Here is a 16,269-nt window from a genome sequence, read left to right on the forward strand (position 1 = left end):
TTTTCTGTCCTATACAGTGAAGACAAAAGGCCTCAGGTTGTGAAAACTCTTCCCCTTCATCATCTTCCAAATCATCTCTCTCATCACCAGTATTCTCTGAGTAGAGAATATTTTCACAGTCTTGAATGATAAGTGGGTAAAGTTATTTATTTGTTGTGTTCTGATTTGTAGCTGGGAAAGAGTGTGAAAAACTGAGCTGCCAAAATTACATCCAGTTTAGAAGAAAAACATGGACTGAAGTGTTTGCAGCAGAGCAGTACAAAGCATGTCTTACTGGATGGCTGCAACAACCAGAGTTTTACCTACCTTTGGTATTCCCTGACAGCATGAGCGTAATATTTATTGACCAAATCGTCTTCTGTAATCTTTTTATATTCAGAAGACTGTATTTATCCCCGAGGGGCAATTAGGATACTGACCTTGCCAACCATACATACAATACACAAACATCACATTGGGGAGACAGGTCAGGCTAGGTAGCTGGCCGGCCAGCCGCACGAGCAGCAACCCAGAACCAAACAGCGGAAAATGCACAACATCAGGAGAGACAAGGAGAAAAAAAAACTCCCACCAGACTGAGCTCAAACAGGGAGATCAGTTTAAAAACAGAAAAAAAAACATCTCAGCACATAGCACATGAAAACTCTAAATACACCATAGAAAGACATGACAAGCAACAGGGATGGGTAAAAGGTGAGAGACAGCCGGTGTAGACAGCGCTTCCGGGCCTGCAGCATATGCACTGGACCCCTTGACCCACCGTCTGCATCGGGAGGAAATAAGCTTCGAAGGCGTTTGGAAGGGGAGGGAGGATGAGTGTATATTTACATGTGTATATGTGTGTGTGTCCTGAGTTAGCTGATAGAGTGTCCTTCGCCCTGCCAGGCTAAGTAAACAGTCTTCCAGCCGACCCAGGTGGCCTTGCTTAGGATGGGAAGGAACAGTCTATGCACAGTCTGTTATCAGGGTGAGATTTGTTATGTTCAGCTCCAGCCTTGAGACCACAGCTGGCGCCGGTATGTTAGCCGCATGAAATGATGGTGGTTTTCTTTGGTGCGAACAACTGCATGTCAATTTCACAGCTGATCTAACAGTCCATCACTAGTCTCTCAATCTCAAGTTGGAGAGCCGCGAGCTTCTCTGAGATGTTATAATAATAATAATAATGGATTGGATTTATATAGCGCTTTTCTAAGCACCCAAAGCGCTTTACAATACCACTATTCATTCACTCTCACATTCATACACTGGTGGAGGCAAGCTACAGTTGTAGCCACAGCTGCCCTGGGGCAGACTGACAGAAGCGAGGCTGCCATATCGCGCCATCGGCCCCTCTGGCCAACACCAGTAGGCAAGTAGGGTAAAGTGTCTTGCCCAAGGACACAACGACCAGGACAGAGAGCCCGGGGATCGAACCGGGGATCGAACCGGCAACCTTCCGGTTACAGATGCGATTCCCAAACCCCTATCAATTTTGCGCTCAAAGAGCATAGTCTGAGTGCTCACGACAGCGTCGTGCTTCTTCAAAATCTTATCCGTGCTGCTAGGGCTGCTCAATTAATCGCACTTTAATCTTGATTATGATTTTCAACGATCATTAAAAATGACTGAGCCGATTATTAGCCCCTCCCTCGTGCTTTACTCTCGCGCTGCTCCGTGTGGCAAATCGAGCACACCTCTCTGCATTTCGAACACGTGTCACAACAATTAGAGGACCCGAGGGAAGCTCGGAAAGCTAAGCAGAAGTTATTTGGAGAGGAGAGTGACTGCCATTGATTGAAGGGAGAGGTAAAAAAAACTTCAGTGGTGTGGAAACATTATGGGTTCGTGGAGTAAGATGTGGATCAAGTAGACTGCAAAGTTCACTAAACATAGATGTTTACATTTTTCATTTATTTTTTATATTGCAAACATTTGCACTGTTATCAGTATTTGCACACTATTTTATATTATTTTTTGACAATCTTTAAAGTCATTATTCAATACATTGTTATTGTTAAATAAATATCGTCAAATAATCGAGATCTCAATTTCAGTGAAAATAATCGTGATTATCATTTTTGCCATAATCGAGCAGCCCTACGTGCTGCATTTAATGAGCCCATTTTGAGAAGTCACGACCCGTCCCATCGTTTTAATCACAGCGGGCATCCTTGTGGGGTTTTGAACAGCCAATTCCACTTTCTTTAATCTTCGATAAGCCAGGGCCAAGTCAGCTCCGATCAGCAAGAACCCTTTGCTGCTGTGAATGTCCGTGCTGCTATTTTTTAGTACCAGGCTCTAAATGTACAAATGGATCTGAGAAGATCACGTTTCCAATCATGAGTCAGAAATTATGTTTGTGCTAGATTTACAGTTTGTTTTCATGTCTTCTGACTCAGAAGGTGGAGCAGGTGGAGCTTACAAGGAGTAAGTGCTGATATAGAAGGACAGTTGTGTTTTAATGAAGCTATTTAGTTAACCAATAATTGTATTGCATGCTGGCATTAAAAAAAATGTTTCATTTGACTGATTTAATTAATTTTTTTGTTTGTTTTTCCAGACTGAGTGGCTGTAACCTCTCAGAGAGAAGCTGTGATGCTCTGTCCTCAGTTCTCAACTCCCAGTCCTCTAGTCTGAAAGAGCTGGACCTGAGTAACAATGACCTGCGGGATTCAGGAGTGAAGCTTCTGTCTGCTGCACTGCAGAGTCCACATTGTGTACTGGAAACTCTCAGGTCAGGATCCAAACATCCCCACTGCTGATCATTAAATGATATTATTGTATAAACAACCAAGCTTTATAGAATTGGCAGGTGAACTTTTCTTTATCTTTGGATTGCTTAGGAGATTCTTAATTAGTGTCTGAAGATTTATGAAGTGCCTTGAGGCGACTTATGTTGTGATTTGGCGCTATATAAATAAAATTGAATTGAATTGAATTGAATTGAATTTTTACAGTCACATATTTTGTTTTAATGGTAAAACAGAAGTATTGTTCAGTTCAATGAGCAGTTAGCTGTGCTCATGTATGCTGATGTTGTGAGTAATTTAAAGCTGAAGTAAACTTGTAATGAGTTTAAGAGAGTTTCTCAAGTAAGTGTACTTGGAGATATTTATGTGTTAATTAAAGTACAGGAGCAGGAGGCTGTGTGTAGCATAGAGGAACCCAGACCTCAACTTTGTCTCCTGGGTTTCTGTTGCTGCTGTTGCACTATCCCCTCATTGTTCCCTTCAACAGTCTCCTCACTGTATCAAATCAAAGTGTTACTGTATAGATTCACGTCTGAATGTTGCCATGTGCTACTAAAACTAAAAGCGATGTTTCATAAACCCACGTGGTTCAGTCACACAGTAACTGATGGTAAATAATGTTTGTGTTGTGCACATTGTACAGGTCAGCTGCTCCACACAGATCTCAGGTTTACATGCTGGGACAGTGATAATGAAGGATAAACCTAACTTCCTGTTTGTTTCATACAGATGTGACATGAGCAATAACACATTCATGAAATCCTTTTAGGAACCCAAACACTATTCTAGCTGGAGAATATATTTGAATGTAGGGGATCACCAATAATAACTAACCATCTCCTCACCATTTGGGTTGGTAGCTGCATGTTTATTGGTGAAGTCATTTTCTTCTTCCTCCATTTCTACCTTATTCAGATCAGATTAAAAGCTGCACAGAGAAAGGCACTGGACATGTTTAGCCTAGCTTAGTACAAGGACTGGACACGCAGCGGAAACAGCTCCCATCGCTGGATCAAAACATGAAAACAAATCTGAAGTAAAGTTTGATTGAAGTGAACTGTGGTGGTACCTGACAGGGAAAAGGGGAATGATAAGTCTTAGTGTAAATGTAAGTAAAGTAAGTAAGTAAAACTTTATTTATATGGCACCTTTCAAGATAAAAATCACAAAGTGCTTCACAGAAGCTAAAACCTAAAAATAAAAATCAACCAAAAGCAAGTTTAAAAAGATGGGTTTTTAGCTGTTTTTTAAAAGCGACCACTGAGTCCACAGATCTCAGGCTCAAAGGGAGAAAGTTCCGCAATCTGGGGGCCACAGTTCCAAAAGCTTTGCCGCCTTTTGTTTTCAGCCTCGTGTGTTGGACAGCAAGCAAGCCCCGGTCACATGACCTCAGGGACCTGCTGGGAATGTATGGATGTAAAAGTTCACTTATATATGTTGGTGCTTGTCCATGCAGAGCCCTGAAAGTCAAGGTCAAAACCTTAAACTGGATTCTGAATTTAACGGGGAGCCAGTGCAGCTGAATCAGCAGGGGTGTGACATGGGAAAACTTGGAGGACTTGGTCAAAAGCTTTTCAGCAGCGTTCTGAACAACTTGCAGACGCTCCAAAGAGGCTTTACATAAACAAGTAAACAAAGAATTACAATAGTCCAGACGAGATGAAACAAATGCATGAATGACAATTTCTAATTCGGAGCGCGATACAATGGGACTCAGCTTAGCAATGTTTCTCAAGTGATAAAAACAGGAGCGAACCAAAGATTTTACATGGGCATCCAAAGTCAGAGCTGAGTCAATACTAACACCAAGGCTCCAGATAGACGGTTTTGCAAATGTAGCAAGTAGACCCAAGTTTTCCATAACACTAGGTACAAAATTTTTAGGAGCACAAACAAGAACTTCAGTCTTCTCCTCATTTAGTTGAAGAAAGTTTCCAGCCATCCAACATCTAATGGAGTCTATGCACTTGTGCAAAATCTGTAGCTTGGAAACATCATGGGGCTTAATGGAGATATATAACTGAATATCATCTGCATAGCAGTGATACGAAATGTCCTTAAAAGTGCTCAATAAGTGTTGAAGAGGAAGTAAATACAGTAAGAACAATAAAGGCCCCAAAACTGAACCTTGTGGCACACCATAGGCAAGAAAAGTAGAAGAGGAACTGTACTTAGAGGTAGCCACAGAAAAGGATCGTTCATGCAAATAGGATTCAAACCATTCCAAAGCAGCCCCTGATATACCCACCCAGTCTCTCAGCCTATCTAGGAGAATATGATGGTCCACAGTATCAAAGGCGGAGGTCAGGTCCAACATCAACAGAACGGAGCATTCTCCTGCATAACATCTCATCAAAATGTCGTTGGAGACTCTAAGAAGTGTAGTTTCAGTAGAGTGAGCTCTACGAAAGCCAGATTGGAATTTATCCAGAATGCTGTATTCATCTAGAACAGCTATAAGCTGCTTAGCCACAACCTTTTCTAAAATCTTAGAAATGAACGGTAATTTTGAAATTGGTCTGTAGCTACTGAGAAGAGAAGCATCAAGCTTAGGTTTTTTTTAACAGTGGGTGAATAACAGCATTCTTACAATAAACAGGGACCTGACCAGAAACCAGTGAGGTATTGATAATTGTGAGCACACAGGGACCAATAGACTGAAAGACATTTTTAAACAAAGATCCAGGTAAAATATCAAGAGAGCAGGAGGATGCTTTCATTGAATTAACTAACTTGACCAGCTCAGGTAAGGTCTAAAATTACAGGCCTAGCTTGAGTTGGAGCAGACAAGAGAGACACAGAAGGAGAGATATTGTTCCTCACGTTACTTTTTCACAATCTTCATTTGATGAAATTGGGACAGCATGTGGAGCAGGAGCAACAATATCACTAATGGTGTCGAATAGTACCTTAGGGTTACCTCTGCTCTTAGACACTACAGTAAGTCTGAGAAATAGGCTGCCCTCGCATCTCGAACTGAAGTGTTAAAAGAGACTAAAAGGTCCTTTAAATGAAGGACATGGACATGCAAACGCGTTTTCCTCCACAAACGCTCAACCTTACGGCAGCAACGCTTTAAGAAGCGAATGCTGTCATTTATCCAGGGAGACGGGAGCTAGTCTAACTTTGACAGGACAAACATTGTCTAAAATACAAAGACAATGACTGTTAAAAAGATTTGTTAAAAAATGAACATCTTTATAAGGAGATAAAACTAAATTAAAAGCATCGGAAAATTTAACAGCACTAGAGGAAGTTAAGATGCGAGAGCTAACCACATGTCGAATAGGAGAGAGGGACAAATGAAAAGACAGATTAAAAAGAATACAATGATGATCCGAAATAAAAATGTCCTCAGTACAAATAAAATCAATGTTTAAACCTAAAGTAAAAACAAGGTCCAGTGTGTGTCCTTTGGTGTGTGTGGGACCAGACACATGCTGAGTAAAATGAAAAGAATCCATGACGCTAAGGTAACCTCTAGCAAAGAGGTCAGAGTCATCATCAACGTGTATGTTAAAATCCCCGACTATAACCAGTCTGGACAGCTTCAAAGTCGAGGATAAAAAGTCACTGAACTCCTTTAAAAACATACTGTTTAGGCCAGGTGGACGATACACTACAGAGCAGTAAAATGGATCTTTATTTCCAATTCTAACCAGCTGTAGTTCAAAGGATGAAAAATGTCCGACCAACACTGCGTGACAGTAAAACCGGCTTCCAAACACCGCAGCGACACCTCCTCCTCGACCCGACGTCCGAGGCTGGCTGATGAATGAGTACCCACTCGGACAGAGTTCGATGAAGGATGAAAAGTCACCATCGCACTGCCAGGTTTCGGTCAGAAATAAGAAGTCCAGTTTCTTGGAAAGAATAAAATCATTCAGCAGGAACGTTTTATTAGTCATTGATCGAGCGTTAAAAAGCGCCACTCTCAGCGAAGTAGAAGACATATTATTAACAGAAGCGGCCCGATTTAGGGGACGAAGAAACAGAGAGTTTGATCCGCGATGTTCATAAATTCCACTCACCGCGGGGATGGAAGGCCAAACAACAGGAGAGTCTGGATGGACACTCCTGAGGTAGCGCCGTCTCATAGATCCAGGCACAGTTAGTCCCTGCTTTCAGAATAGTCTGAGTTTCACCTGGACACCTGCTCTTTTTTCCTCTCCTCCGTGAGTTACGCGGACACAGAAAGGCGCCACTGATGACACCTAACGAAGATCCAGACACTGGTGTTGGCAACGGAGGATGGAAAATACCGCAGGAGGATAAGGCATCTTGACTTATCATAGAGGATCGGATGGATAATAGCGTCAGGTAATCATAGACAAGGGCAGCCAACACATTAGTGACAAAAAGTGAAAGCAAAAAGGCAGAAAAAAACAGCACAGAGAAACCACGTCCGGCAGCGGCAAAGCCAAACGCAGGCGCCATCATTCCGGAAGTGACAGGGCAGAACAATCCTGATCATGAAGGATGTAATTTTGTATAAGTATAAAAAAGGAACAACTAAAATGTTCCAGCTGAAAAACTGAAATCAGTTTCATTTTATGAGTTTGGGAGAGACTAACAGCCTCGACAGCAGAGGGGAGAAAGGCCGGCTGTAACACCACCATTTTACTCTATTCTACCTGTTACGGTTTGGAGGAGGACTCAAGCGCAGGACTCTGGTTCTGATGCTCACAAGAAGGGTTTATTTACAATTCAGCAGGTGTATATACAAGAATGTGCGGGGGCGTGCTATATACAGCTGAGTGGGGGGAGAAGGGGTCTCCAGGGAAGTCCAGGGGAAAGCACGCGTTCTTCAGATTATCCACTCACACGATCACCCCGTGATCGTGTGATCACCCTGTGATCACCCCAGAGGACTAGAGAGGCACGGCTTCACTTGCGACACGTGGAAGGTGTTATGGATTTTCATATTCCGGGGCAGTTTAAGACGGACAGAGACAGGGTTAATCACAGAGTTGACTTCAAAGGGACCAATGAAAGTGGGTGACAGTTTCTTGGATTCAGACCTGAGTGGGACGAATCTGGTAGACAGCCAAACCTTTTGTCCAGGTGTGTAGGCGGGTGCAGGGGTCCGGTGGCAATCCGCCAGGCGCTTATTGCGTTCCACTGTGCGGAGAAGGGAGGCCCGAGTCGCTCTCCGGGCGCGCTGACACCTCCGAAGATGCTGTTGGACAGAGGGAACAAAGTGCTCACCTTCGACGGCTGGGAAGAGTGGCGGTTGATAGCCCAAGGACACCTCGAAAGGGGACACACTGGTGGCAGAGGAGGTAAGGCTGTTATGAGCATACTCAATCCATGACAGTTGCTCGCTCTAAGTTGACTGGTTAGTGGATACCAGGCACCGGAGAGCCACTTCGAGCTCCTGGTTGGCATGCTCCGTTTGGCCATTGGTCTGTGGGTGGAAACCAGAGGAGAGACTGACCTGAGCTCCGAGGGCACTGCAGAACTCCTTCCAGACACGTGACGTAAACCGCGGTCCTCTGTCTGACACAATGTCCGTGGGGATTCCATGGAGGCGAAAAACATGGTTAGTTAGTAGCCAGGCGGTCTCTAGAGCAGTGGGGAGCTTAGGGAGGGCGACAAAATGAGCAGCTTTGGAGAAACGGTCCACAATGGTGAGAATGACAGTTACCTGACGAGACGGGCAGACCAGTGATGAAGTCAACAGCGATGTGCGACCAAGGGCGACTCGGAGTCGGCAGAGGTTGGAGGAGGCCAGAGGGTGGTTGATGGACGCTCTTGTTTTGAGCGCAGGTCGAGCATGCGGAAATATACTCACGGACGTCTTTGGCAAGGGAAGGCCACCAGGCGAAACGTTGAAAGAAGGTAATAGTGCGGTGGACCCCCGGGTGGCAGGTGAATCTGGCAGTATGAGCCCAATGTAACACTCGTGACCTTACTGAGGAGGGGACGAAGAGCAACCCTGGAGGTCCCGTTCCGGGGTCTGGTTCTGTCCGCTGAGCCTCTCGAATAGCCGACTGGATCTCCCAGGTCAGGGCCCTGATTACACAGGTGGGCGGTAGAATGGGAGAGTCCTGAGTTGCGTCTTCGGAGGCGGCAAATTGGCGTGAGAGGGCGTCTGGCTTGACATTAAGGGAACCGGATCTGTAAGTGATCGTGAACTGGAATCTAGTAAAAAACAGCCCACCTGGCTTGCCTGGCGTTGAGGCGTTTTGCCGATTGAATGTACTCCAGGTTCTTGTGATCAGTCCAGACCACAAACGGCTGGGCAGCGGCCTCTAGCCAATGGCGCCACTCCTCCAGGGCTAGCTTAATGGCTAGTAGCTCTCGATCTCCCACATCATAGTTACTCTCTGCAGAGGTGAGACGGCGTGAAAAGTAGACACAGGGATGCAGCTTACCTCCTTGCTGCTGGGAAAGCACCGCCCCCACTCCAGCGTCCGAGGCGTCCACCTCCACAATGAACTGCAGGTTGAGATTGGGTTGGACGAGAATGGGCGCCGAGGCAAAGCGGTCCTTCAGATGGGCAAATGCTCGTTGAGCCAGCTCATCCCAGCAGAAGGGAACCTTGGGAGAAGTAAGACGGGTCAGAGGCAGGGCAAGTTTACTGTAGTCACGAACAAAGCGACGATAAAAGTTTGCGAACCCCAGAAAGCTTTAAAGCTGTCTACGGTGGGAAGGGGTTGGCCAGTCAACAACGGCTTGAACTTTTGCGGGATCAGTTTTGAGGTTACCCTGATCGATGATGTGGCCCAGGAAGGAAACAGTTGAGACATGAATCTCACACTTTTCCCCTTTAACAAAGAGACAATTTTCAAGGAGACGCTGAAGGACTTGCCTGACATGGCGTTGGTGGTCGGCGACGGAGCTGGAGAAGATGAGGATGTCATTCAAGTAGACGAAAACGAAATGGTCGATGAAATCTCGGAGCACGTCGTCACGAGAGCCTGAAACACAGCTGGAGCATTGGTGAGACCGAAAGGCATTACAAGATATTCGAAATGGCCCAGGTGATTATTGAAAGCCGTCTTCCACTCGTCTCCCTCCCTAATCCTCACCAGATGGTAGGCGTTGCGCAGGTCCAACTTTGTGAAAATGGTGGCACCCTGGAGAAGCTCGAACGCGGAACTCAGCAGAGGGAGGGGATACTTGTTTTTAACTATGATGGTGTTGAGGCCGCGATAGTCAATACAGGGCCGTAAACTCTTATCTTTCTTGGTGACAAAAAAGAAACCAGCGGCAACAGGTGAGGACGAGGGGCGAATGAGACCAGCGGCAAGTGACTCATTGATGTATTTTTCCATGCTTTCCCGCTCCGGTCGTGACAGGCTGTACAACCTACTGGTCGGGAGTGGCGCGCCTGGGAGGAGGTCAATCCCACAATCGTACGGCCGGTGAGGGGGGAGGGAGCGTGCCTTATCTTTACAAAACACTTGCGCCAGGTCGTGATAAAAAGATGGTATGGAGGACAGATAGGCAGTTCTGAAATAGTTTTATTGGGTGGTAGGCTCATGGCGGGGGTGGAGGCTTCTAAACAGGACATGTGACACTCCTCCCCCCACCCCGAAATACTTTCTTTCCTCCAACCAATCACAGGGTTATGTTGACATAGCCAGGGATAGCCTAAGACTAGTGGTGTGAGTGGGGCTTTAAAGACGTACAACTGTATGGTTTCAACATGATTGCCAGAAAGAGTCAGGGAAATCGGTTCTGTGACATGAGTAATGTCTGGAAGACGCTGGCCACTAAGGGCTGTGACTTGGAGTGAATGAGACAGAGGCTCCGTGCTAAAACCTAATTTGAGCGCCAGCCAGGCATCAATAAAATTCTGTTCTGCCCCGGAATCGATCAGAGCGTCGAGAGAATGAGTCTTGAGACGAACCGTTAGCTTAGCTGCAATAGTGAGACGAGGAGGAGACTGAGAACAGGTGACCTCACCCACCCGTACACTGCACTACTGGCGGGCACTGTCTTTTGGCCGCGCCTGGCAATCCATGGCAATATGGCCCTTGCGGCCACAATAAAAGCACTCACCGGCTCTCCAGTGACAATACCGCTCCTCTGGCGACAGTCTGGAGCGGCCCAGTTGCATGGGCTATTCACTTTCCTCCATGCTGTCCGATGAGTGACTGCCGCTAGACGCGCCTCCACCTGACGTCTCCATGCGCCCCGGGGGCCTCTGGGAAATGTACTTTCCGGTTCCCCGACGCGCCCGTAGGTGCTCATCTATCTTCACACATAGTGTAGTCACATCAGACAGGGTCTTAGGAACATCTCTCATCATCAGTTCTCTCTTTAACTCATCACAAATATTATTCAAGAGAGTACTTATCAATGCCAACTGCCCCCAGCCAGTTTCTTTGGCCAAGGTCCAGAATTCGACCGAAAAATCAGCCATACTCCGCCTCCCCTGCTTCAAATTTAACAGTCTGTGGGTGGCTGCCTCCACTCCAGTGCCTCTTTCAAAAACACTTTTAAATTTGGTGAGGAAGTCCTCGTAAGAAATGTCATGGGCTGTTCTTAAAACAGCTTGCGCCCAGTTTAATGCCTGCCCACGTAACAGTTGAACCATAAAGGCGATTTTGGCCCCGTCTGTCTCATACGTTCTTCGTAACTGGCGGAATTGTAGTGTGATCTGAGTCAAAAATCCACCACATTTATCGAACTCACCCGAGAAAGGCTCCGGCGCTGGTAACGATCGCTCTGGAGGTTCAGTGGAAGCCGGCGTGGGAGAAACAGGTGGAGCGGCTGCAGATGGATTCGGGGCCGATAGCTGAGGAGAAACAGACGGAGGAGGTGAGGGTGGGCTTACCGACGGTAGATGTTGAGCGAGGGCTTGAGTGAGTGCAGCCAGTTGTTGATTTATGTGCCGAAGCAGGTGTTCGTGGCGTTCCAGAATTGCCTCCGGGGTGAGGAACGGGTTGCTGGGTGGGATTTGAGTCCGCTGAGTCCATGATGGCTGGATCGTTATTAAGTAAGTAAAGTAAGTAAAATTTATTTATATAGCGCTTTTCACAGATAAAAATCACAAAGTGCTTTACAACACAGGAAATGGGAATATAAAAACAATATAACAGTAAATAAAACAATGTAAAACAATAAAACTATAAAAACAGCATAAGAAGAAATTCATCAAATGCTTTTCTAAATAAAAATGTCTTCAGCTGTTTCTTAAAAGAATCAATGGAGTCCGTGCAGCGAAGAGACAGAGGGAGAGAATTCCACAACCGTGGTGCCACAGTCTGAAAGGCCCGATCACCACGAGTTTTAAAACGAGTACCACCAGCAGTCTCTGATCTAATGACCTTAAAGCCCGAGAAGATGAATGTGGTTTCAGCAGGTCAGATAAATATTGAGGAACCTGACCATGTAGGGCCCTAAAGGTTAGAACTAAAATTTTAAAATGAAACCTAAAATTTACAGGCAACCAGTGAAGGGAGGCCATATGAGTGATAAGCGAACTTCTCTTGGTGCCTGTTAAGAGACGTGCTGCAGCATTCTGCACAGTCTGAAGACGATTTAAGGCTGGTTTGTTAAAACAAGTAAAAAGGCCATTACAATAGTCTAAACGAGAAGAAATAAAAGCATGAATAATCATCTCAAGTTCAAGCTTTGATACCATTATTCTGAGTTTAGAAATAGTCCGTAAATGATAAAAACACTTTCGGACCAGCTGCTTAGAATGCTGCTCAAGCGACATCGAGCTGTCAAATATGACACCGAGATTTCTAAGGCTTGATTTTACATAAGGGTCTAAGAAGCTGATATGCTGTCTAATTTCTGGGACCATGTGGTCTGGAGCAATAATTAGAGTTTATGTTTTATCAGAGTTTAGTTGGAGAAAATTGTCATATAACCATTTGTTGATTTCTGTCAGGCAATTACTTAAATTAGACAATTTATAAAACTCAGACATTTTGAAGGAACAGTATAGTTGGATGTCGTCAGCATAGAGATGATAGGAGATATATTTGTAGCGCTTCATAATTTGGCCTAGGGGAAATACATAAAGTAAAAAGAGAATTGGACCCAGGACAGATCCCTGAGGTACCCCACACGGCAAAACTGTTGATTCTGATGTGACATGATTCATGCAAACAGTAAAAGATCTCTCAGACAGATATGATATAAACCATTTTAAAACAACACCAGTAATCCCAAACAAGTTCTCGAGTCTGTTTATCATGATACTGTGATCTACAGTGTCAAAAGCAGAGCTGAGATCCAACATGACCAGCACTGTGTAATCTCCAGAGTCTGCTGCCATCAAGATATCACTAGATACTCTTATTGTTACGGTTTGGAGGAGGACTCAAGCAGGACTCCGGTTCTGATGCTCACAAGAAGGGTTTATTTACAATTCAGCAGGTGTATATACAAGAATGTGCGGGGGCGTGCTATATACAGCTGAGTGGGGGGAGAAGGGGTCTCCAGGGAAGTCCAGGGGAAAGCACGCGTTCTTCAGATTATCCACTCACACGATCACAGGCTCACACTCCGACACTGCCACACGGGAATCACACGGGGGGAAATCCAGGAAGCTCTGTAGACAGGGAGACATGGTTAAGTACGACGCACTCCTGGCTTAAATGCTGCTCCCCTTAATGAGACCCAGGTGTCTTATCTCCCGAGGGCGTGGGCCGAGGGCGTGAACCCACAGCGAGTTCCGCCCCGGCGAGAGAGAAGAGGAAGAGAGAGAAACAGAGAGAGTGCTGATCAGCGTGCAGCTGATCCGCCTGGCCGTGACACTACCTGTCACATCATGTTATCAGAAAACATAGATATGCTCATGTTTTTACTGTGTTTTGCTTGAAGAGCTAAAATGTAAGAAAATCAAATGGTGCTCTTTATTATTGTCTTGGTTTGTTTCCTGTCTCTTGGATGGAGCCCAGCTGTGCGTGGCCCCTGGGCCTGTGGTCGGAGTGTGTGTTGGATAATCCGGCCCAGGATGAGGCCAAACTGAAATGGGATTAAATGTCTGTCACATATTTCAGCCTAATTTAAAAACATCATCCATAAATATTGAGTAATAACTAGACTCTCAGTGTGAACGTAGCCTAAAATGCCTTTACACATCAGGGTTATCCTGCTGATCAAAGTCCAACACTGAGTTTGTAAAAAAATGTTTGTCAATCATTTTGTTTGGTTTATGAGGAAAATGATTCAATAACTTCCTGCTAATACACAACATTTCATCATATTTCCTCATAACCCTCTATTGTCTGACCATTTGAATCACATTTGAATTTCCAATAAAGGACTCCACAGAGTGTGGTGAAAATAATGACAGTAGATGTTTGTGTGAAAGTGCTGGAAGCAAATTAGTGCATGATGTTCTTGCATTTTGTAGACGGTCCCTGAACACTGGTCTCACAGCCAGCTGCACATAGAAACCAGTGTTGTTAGTCCAGGTCAGAAGATGACTTATTGGAATGAAAATGAGCTTGTAGTTTCATCTGCTTTAATAATGTGACTGTAAAAAGGTGTTGGACTTCAAATATGTCCATTTCTTTCACACTTCACCTTTAAAAGTGAAGCCATGTGTTTCCTGGAAGGAAAAACCCAACTTTTTCATGTTTGTATGATAAATGTACGACTTTATTGTGAAACATTCAGAGTTTTTTCTCTTGTTGTGTTTGTTTGAAGCTGCTTCCTATTGGCTTCAGTTGTCTGGATTTTCCATTTTCTAAACTTCTACATTCTGAACCTTCTTCAGCTGATTTCAGGCACGCACTTTGTCTAATAAACTTACACCTTTCATTCTTTATACAGATTGAAGAGCTGTGGTTTGTCAGAGATCAGCTGTGATTATCTGGTAGCAGCGCTGAAGTCCAACCCCTCGTATCCCAGAGTGCTGGACCTGAGTGTAGACTACAACAACCTGCAGGATTCAGGAATGAACCAGCTGTGTGTTCTTCTGGAGAATCCACGATGTCGATTTGAAAGTCTGAGGTCAGTCCCCATGTTTTAGTTGTGCTAAGATGAATATGATTGAAAGTTGTGCTGACACTGTGGATCAGTAGGCCCACAGGTCACTATACAGGAAGGCTTGTTTGGCTCTTTGTAGAACTTCTGATCCCTGACCCTCTGAGTCCTACTCAGTAGATAATGCAGCGTTCTGAGCTGATGTGGGTGAGGGGACTGGGGTAGCCTGACAGACTTGATGTCCATAACTTCCCTGCTCATCATGATACAAATAAACATGAGTAGCCTTTGCAGGTCAGATCTTATCAGTCACACCTGTTAGTGCAGCTCTCCTCTAGATTGTAGTGCTTGTTAAACTATGATGGTTTAGAAGCCTGGACCGCAGACTCCAAGGGAAGATATGACTTGGAAAGACTAAAGCAACCCATCAGAGATGTTTGTACTAACATAGATTAATACTCAGGTTTACATCTTTATTGTCTCACAAAGGGTTAAAAAGTGAATGTACACAGAGAGGTTGGTGGTGAGATGGGCACTTCCAGCACTGTAGATGAGTTCCAGCTCAGTGTTCATGGAAATAATCCAGAGAGCAGGATTCTTTGATGAATGTCACATCTTCTTAAAGTTATAATCCACAGGGAAACCTTGAAACTGTCGCTCTAATATCTAGTCAACCAATCAGGTGTTTACATGTCCTTCACTGATCTTCAACTTCACCTTATTATCACCCTCTCTCTCTTTCACATCTGAATAATCTTCACTTCATATTTCAGTAGGTTCAGATTTCATTATCACATTCACTTTAGCATAATTCATTTTAATCCAAACACCTTTCCCTTTAAACTCTGTTTGTCAGTCATGGTATATTCAGTATAATCCTCTATTTCACTAAGTCACACACATTTAGAGATCAGAGTGTCCTGTATGTGCTCTCATTCACTCACACTCACTCTCATATGGCTGAAGTCTGTTTGTATAGAGTAGTGATGGTAAATTTGATTATTTTTACGGGATCGAGTTTTAATGAGTCACTCACCACAGTGAATCGGGTTTTTTGAGTCATTTGATTCACTGAGTCAGTTGACCAGAGAGTGCAAAAAATGTACATTTTCACTCAAACTTAATTTGTTTCTCTTTTCATTTAAATCCTACTGCTAAGATGAATGATTCTAAAAGAAAACAACTATTTTATAGAGCAAAAAAGAGCAAAAACATTTCTAAAATTAAGCAATTTCCTATCAAAATTGCTTAATAAACATTTATTTATTTCTTATTTTATTTATTTTATTATTATTTTTTTTTTAATTTTTATTTTAATTTTTTTATTTTATTAGTATTTTCCTTAAATGTGTTAAATATATATTTTCTTATCTAAATGTTCACTGAGCTGTGAGCCAGGGGGCAGTAATGTACCTTAACATTGGTTGCCAACCAAGAAGAAGAAGCTGTGAGCCAGGAGGGAGGGGGTGAGTGAGTGATTCGTTCGCTCTATGATTCAGCACAGGAGGGAGGGGGTGAGCGAGTCCTGAGTGATTCGCTTACGATTCAGCACAGGAGGGAGGGGGTGAGTGAGTCCTGAGTGATTCGCTTACGATTCAGCACAGGAAGGAGGGGGTTAGTGAGTGAGTGATTTGTT

The 16,269-nt window shown here is 44.3% G+C and overlaps 1 long non-coding RNA gene across 1 annotated transcript; it reads right to left on the reverse strand.

Annotated features, from left to right (window-relative positions):
• Window positions 1–4,120: 4,120 nt before the first annotated feature.
• On the reverse strand, window positions 4,121–14,002 carry LOC120723432. Its single transcript, XR_005693747.1, has 3 exons — window positions 13,893–14,002; window positions 6,472–6,477; window positions 4,121–4,132 (listed from the first exon to the last, which is right to left on the reverse strand). It is a non-coding gene; the product is annotated as an uncharacterized LOC120723432 (long non-coding RNA).
• Window positions 14,003–16,269: the final 2,267 nt, after the last annotated feature.

The sequence above is a fragment of the Simochromis diagramma genome, unplaced genomic scaffold, assembly GCF_900408965.1.
Source record: "Simochromis diagramma unplaced genomic scaffold, fSimDia1.1 OVJJ01000165.1, whole genome shotgun sequence".
Taxonomy (NCBI): Eukaryota; Metazoa; Chordata; class Actinopteri; order Cichliformes; family Cichlidae; genus Simochromis; species Simochromis diagramma.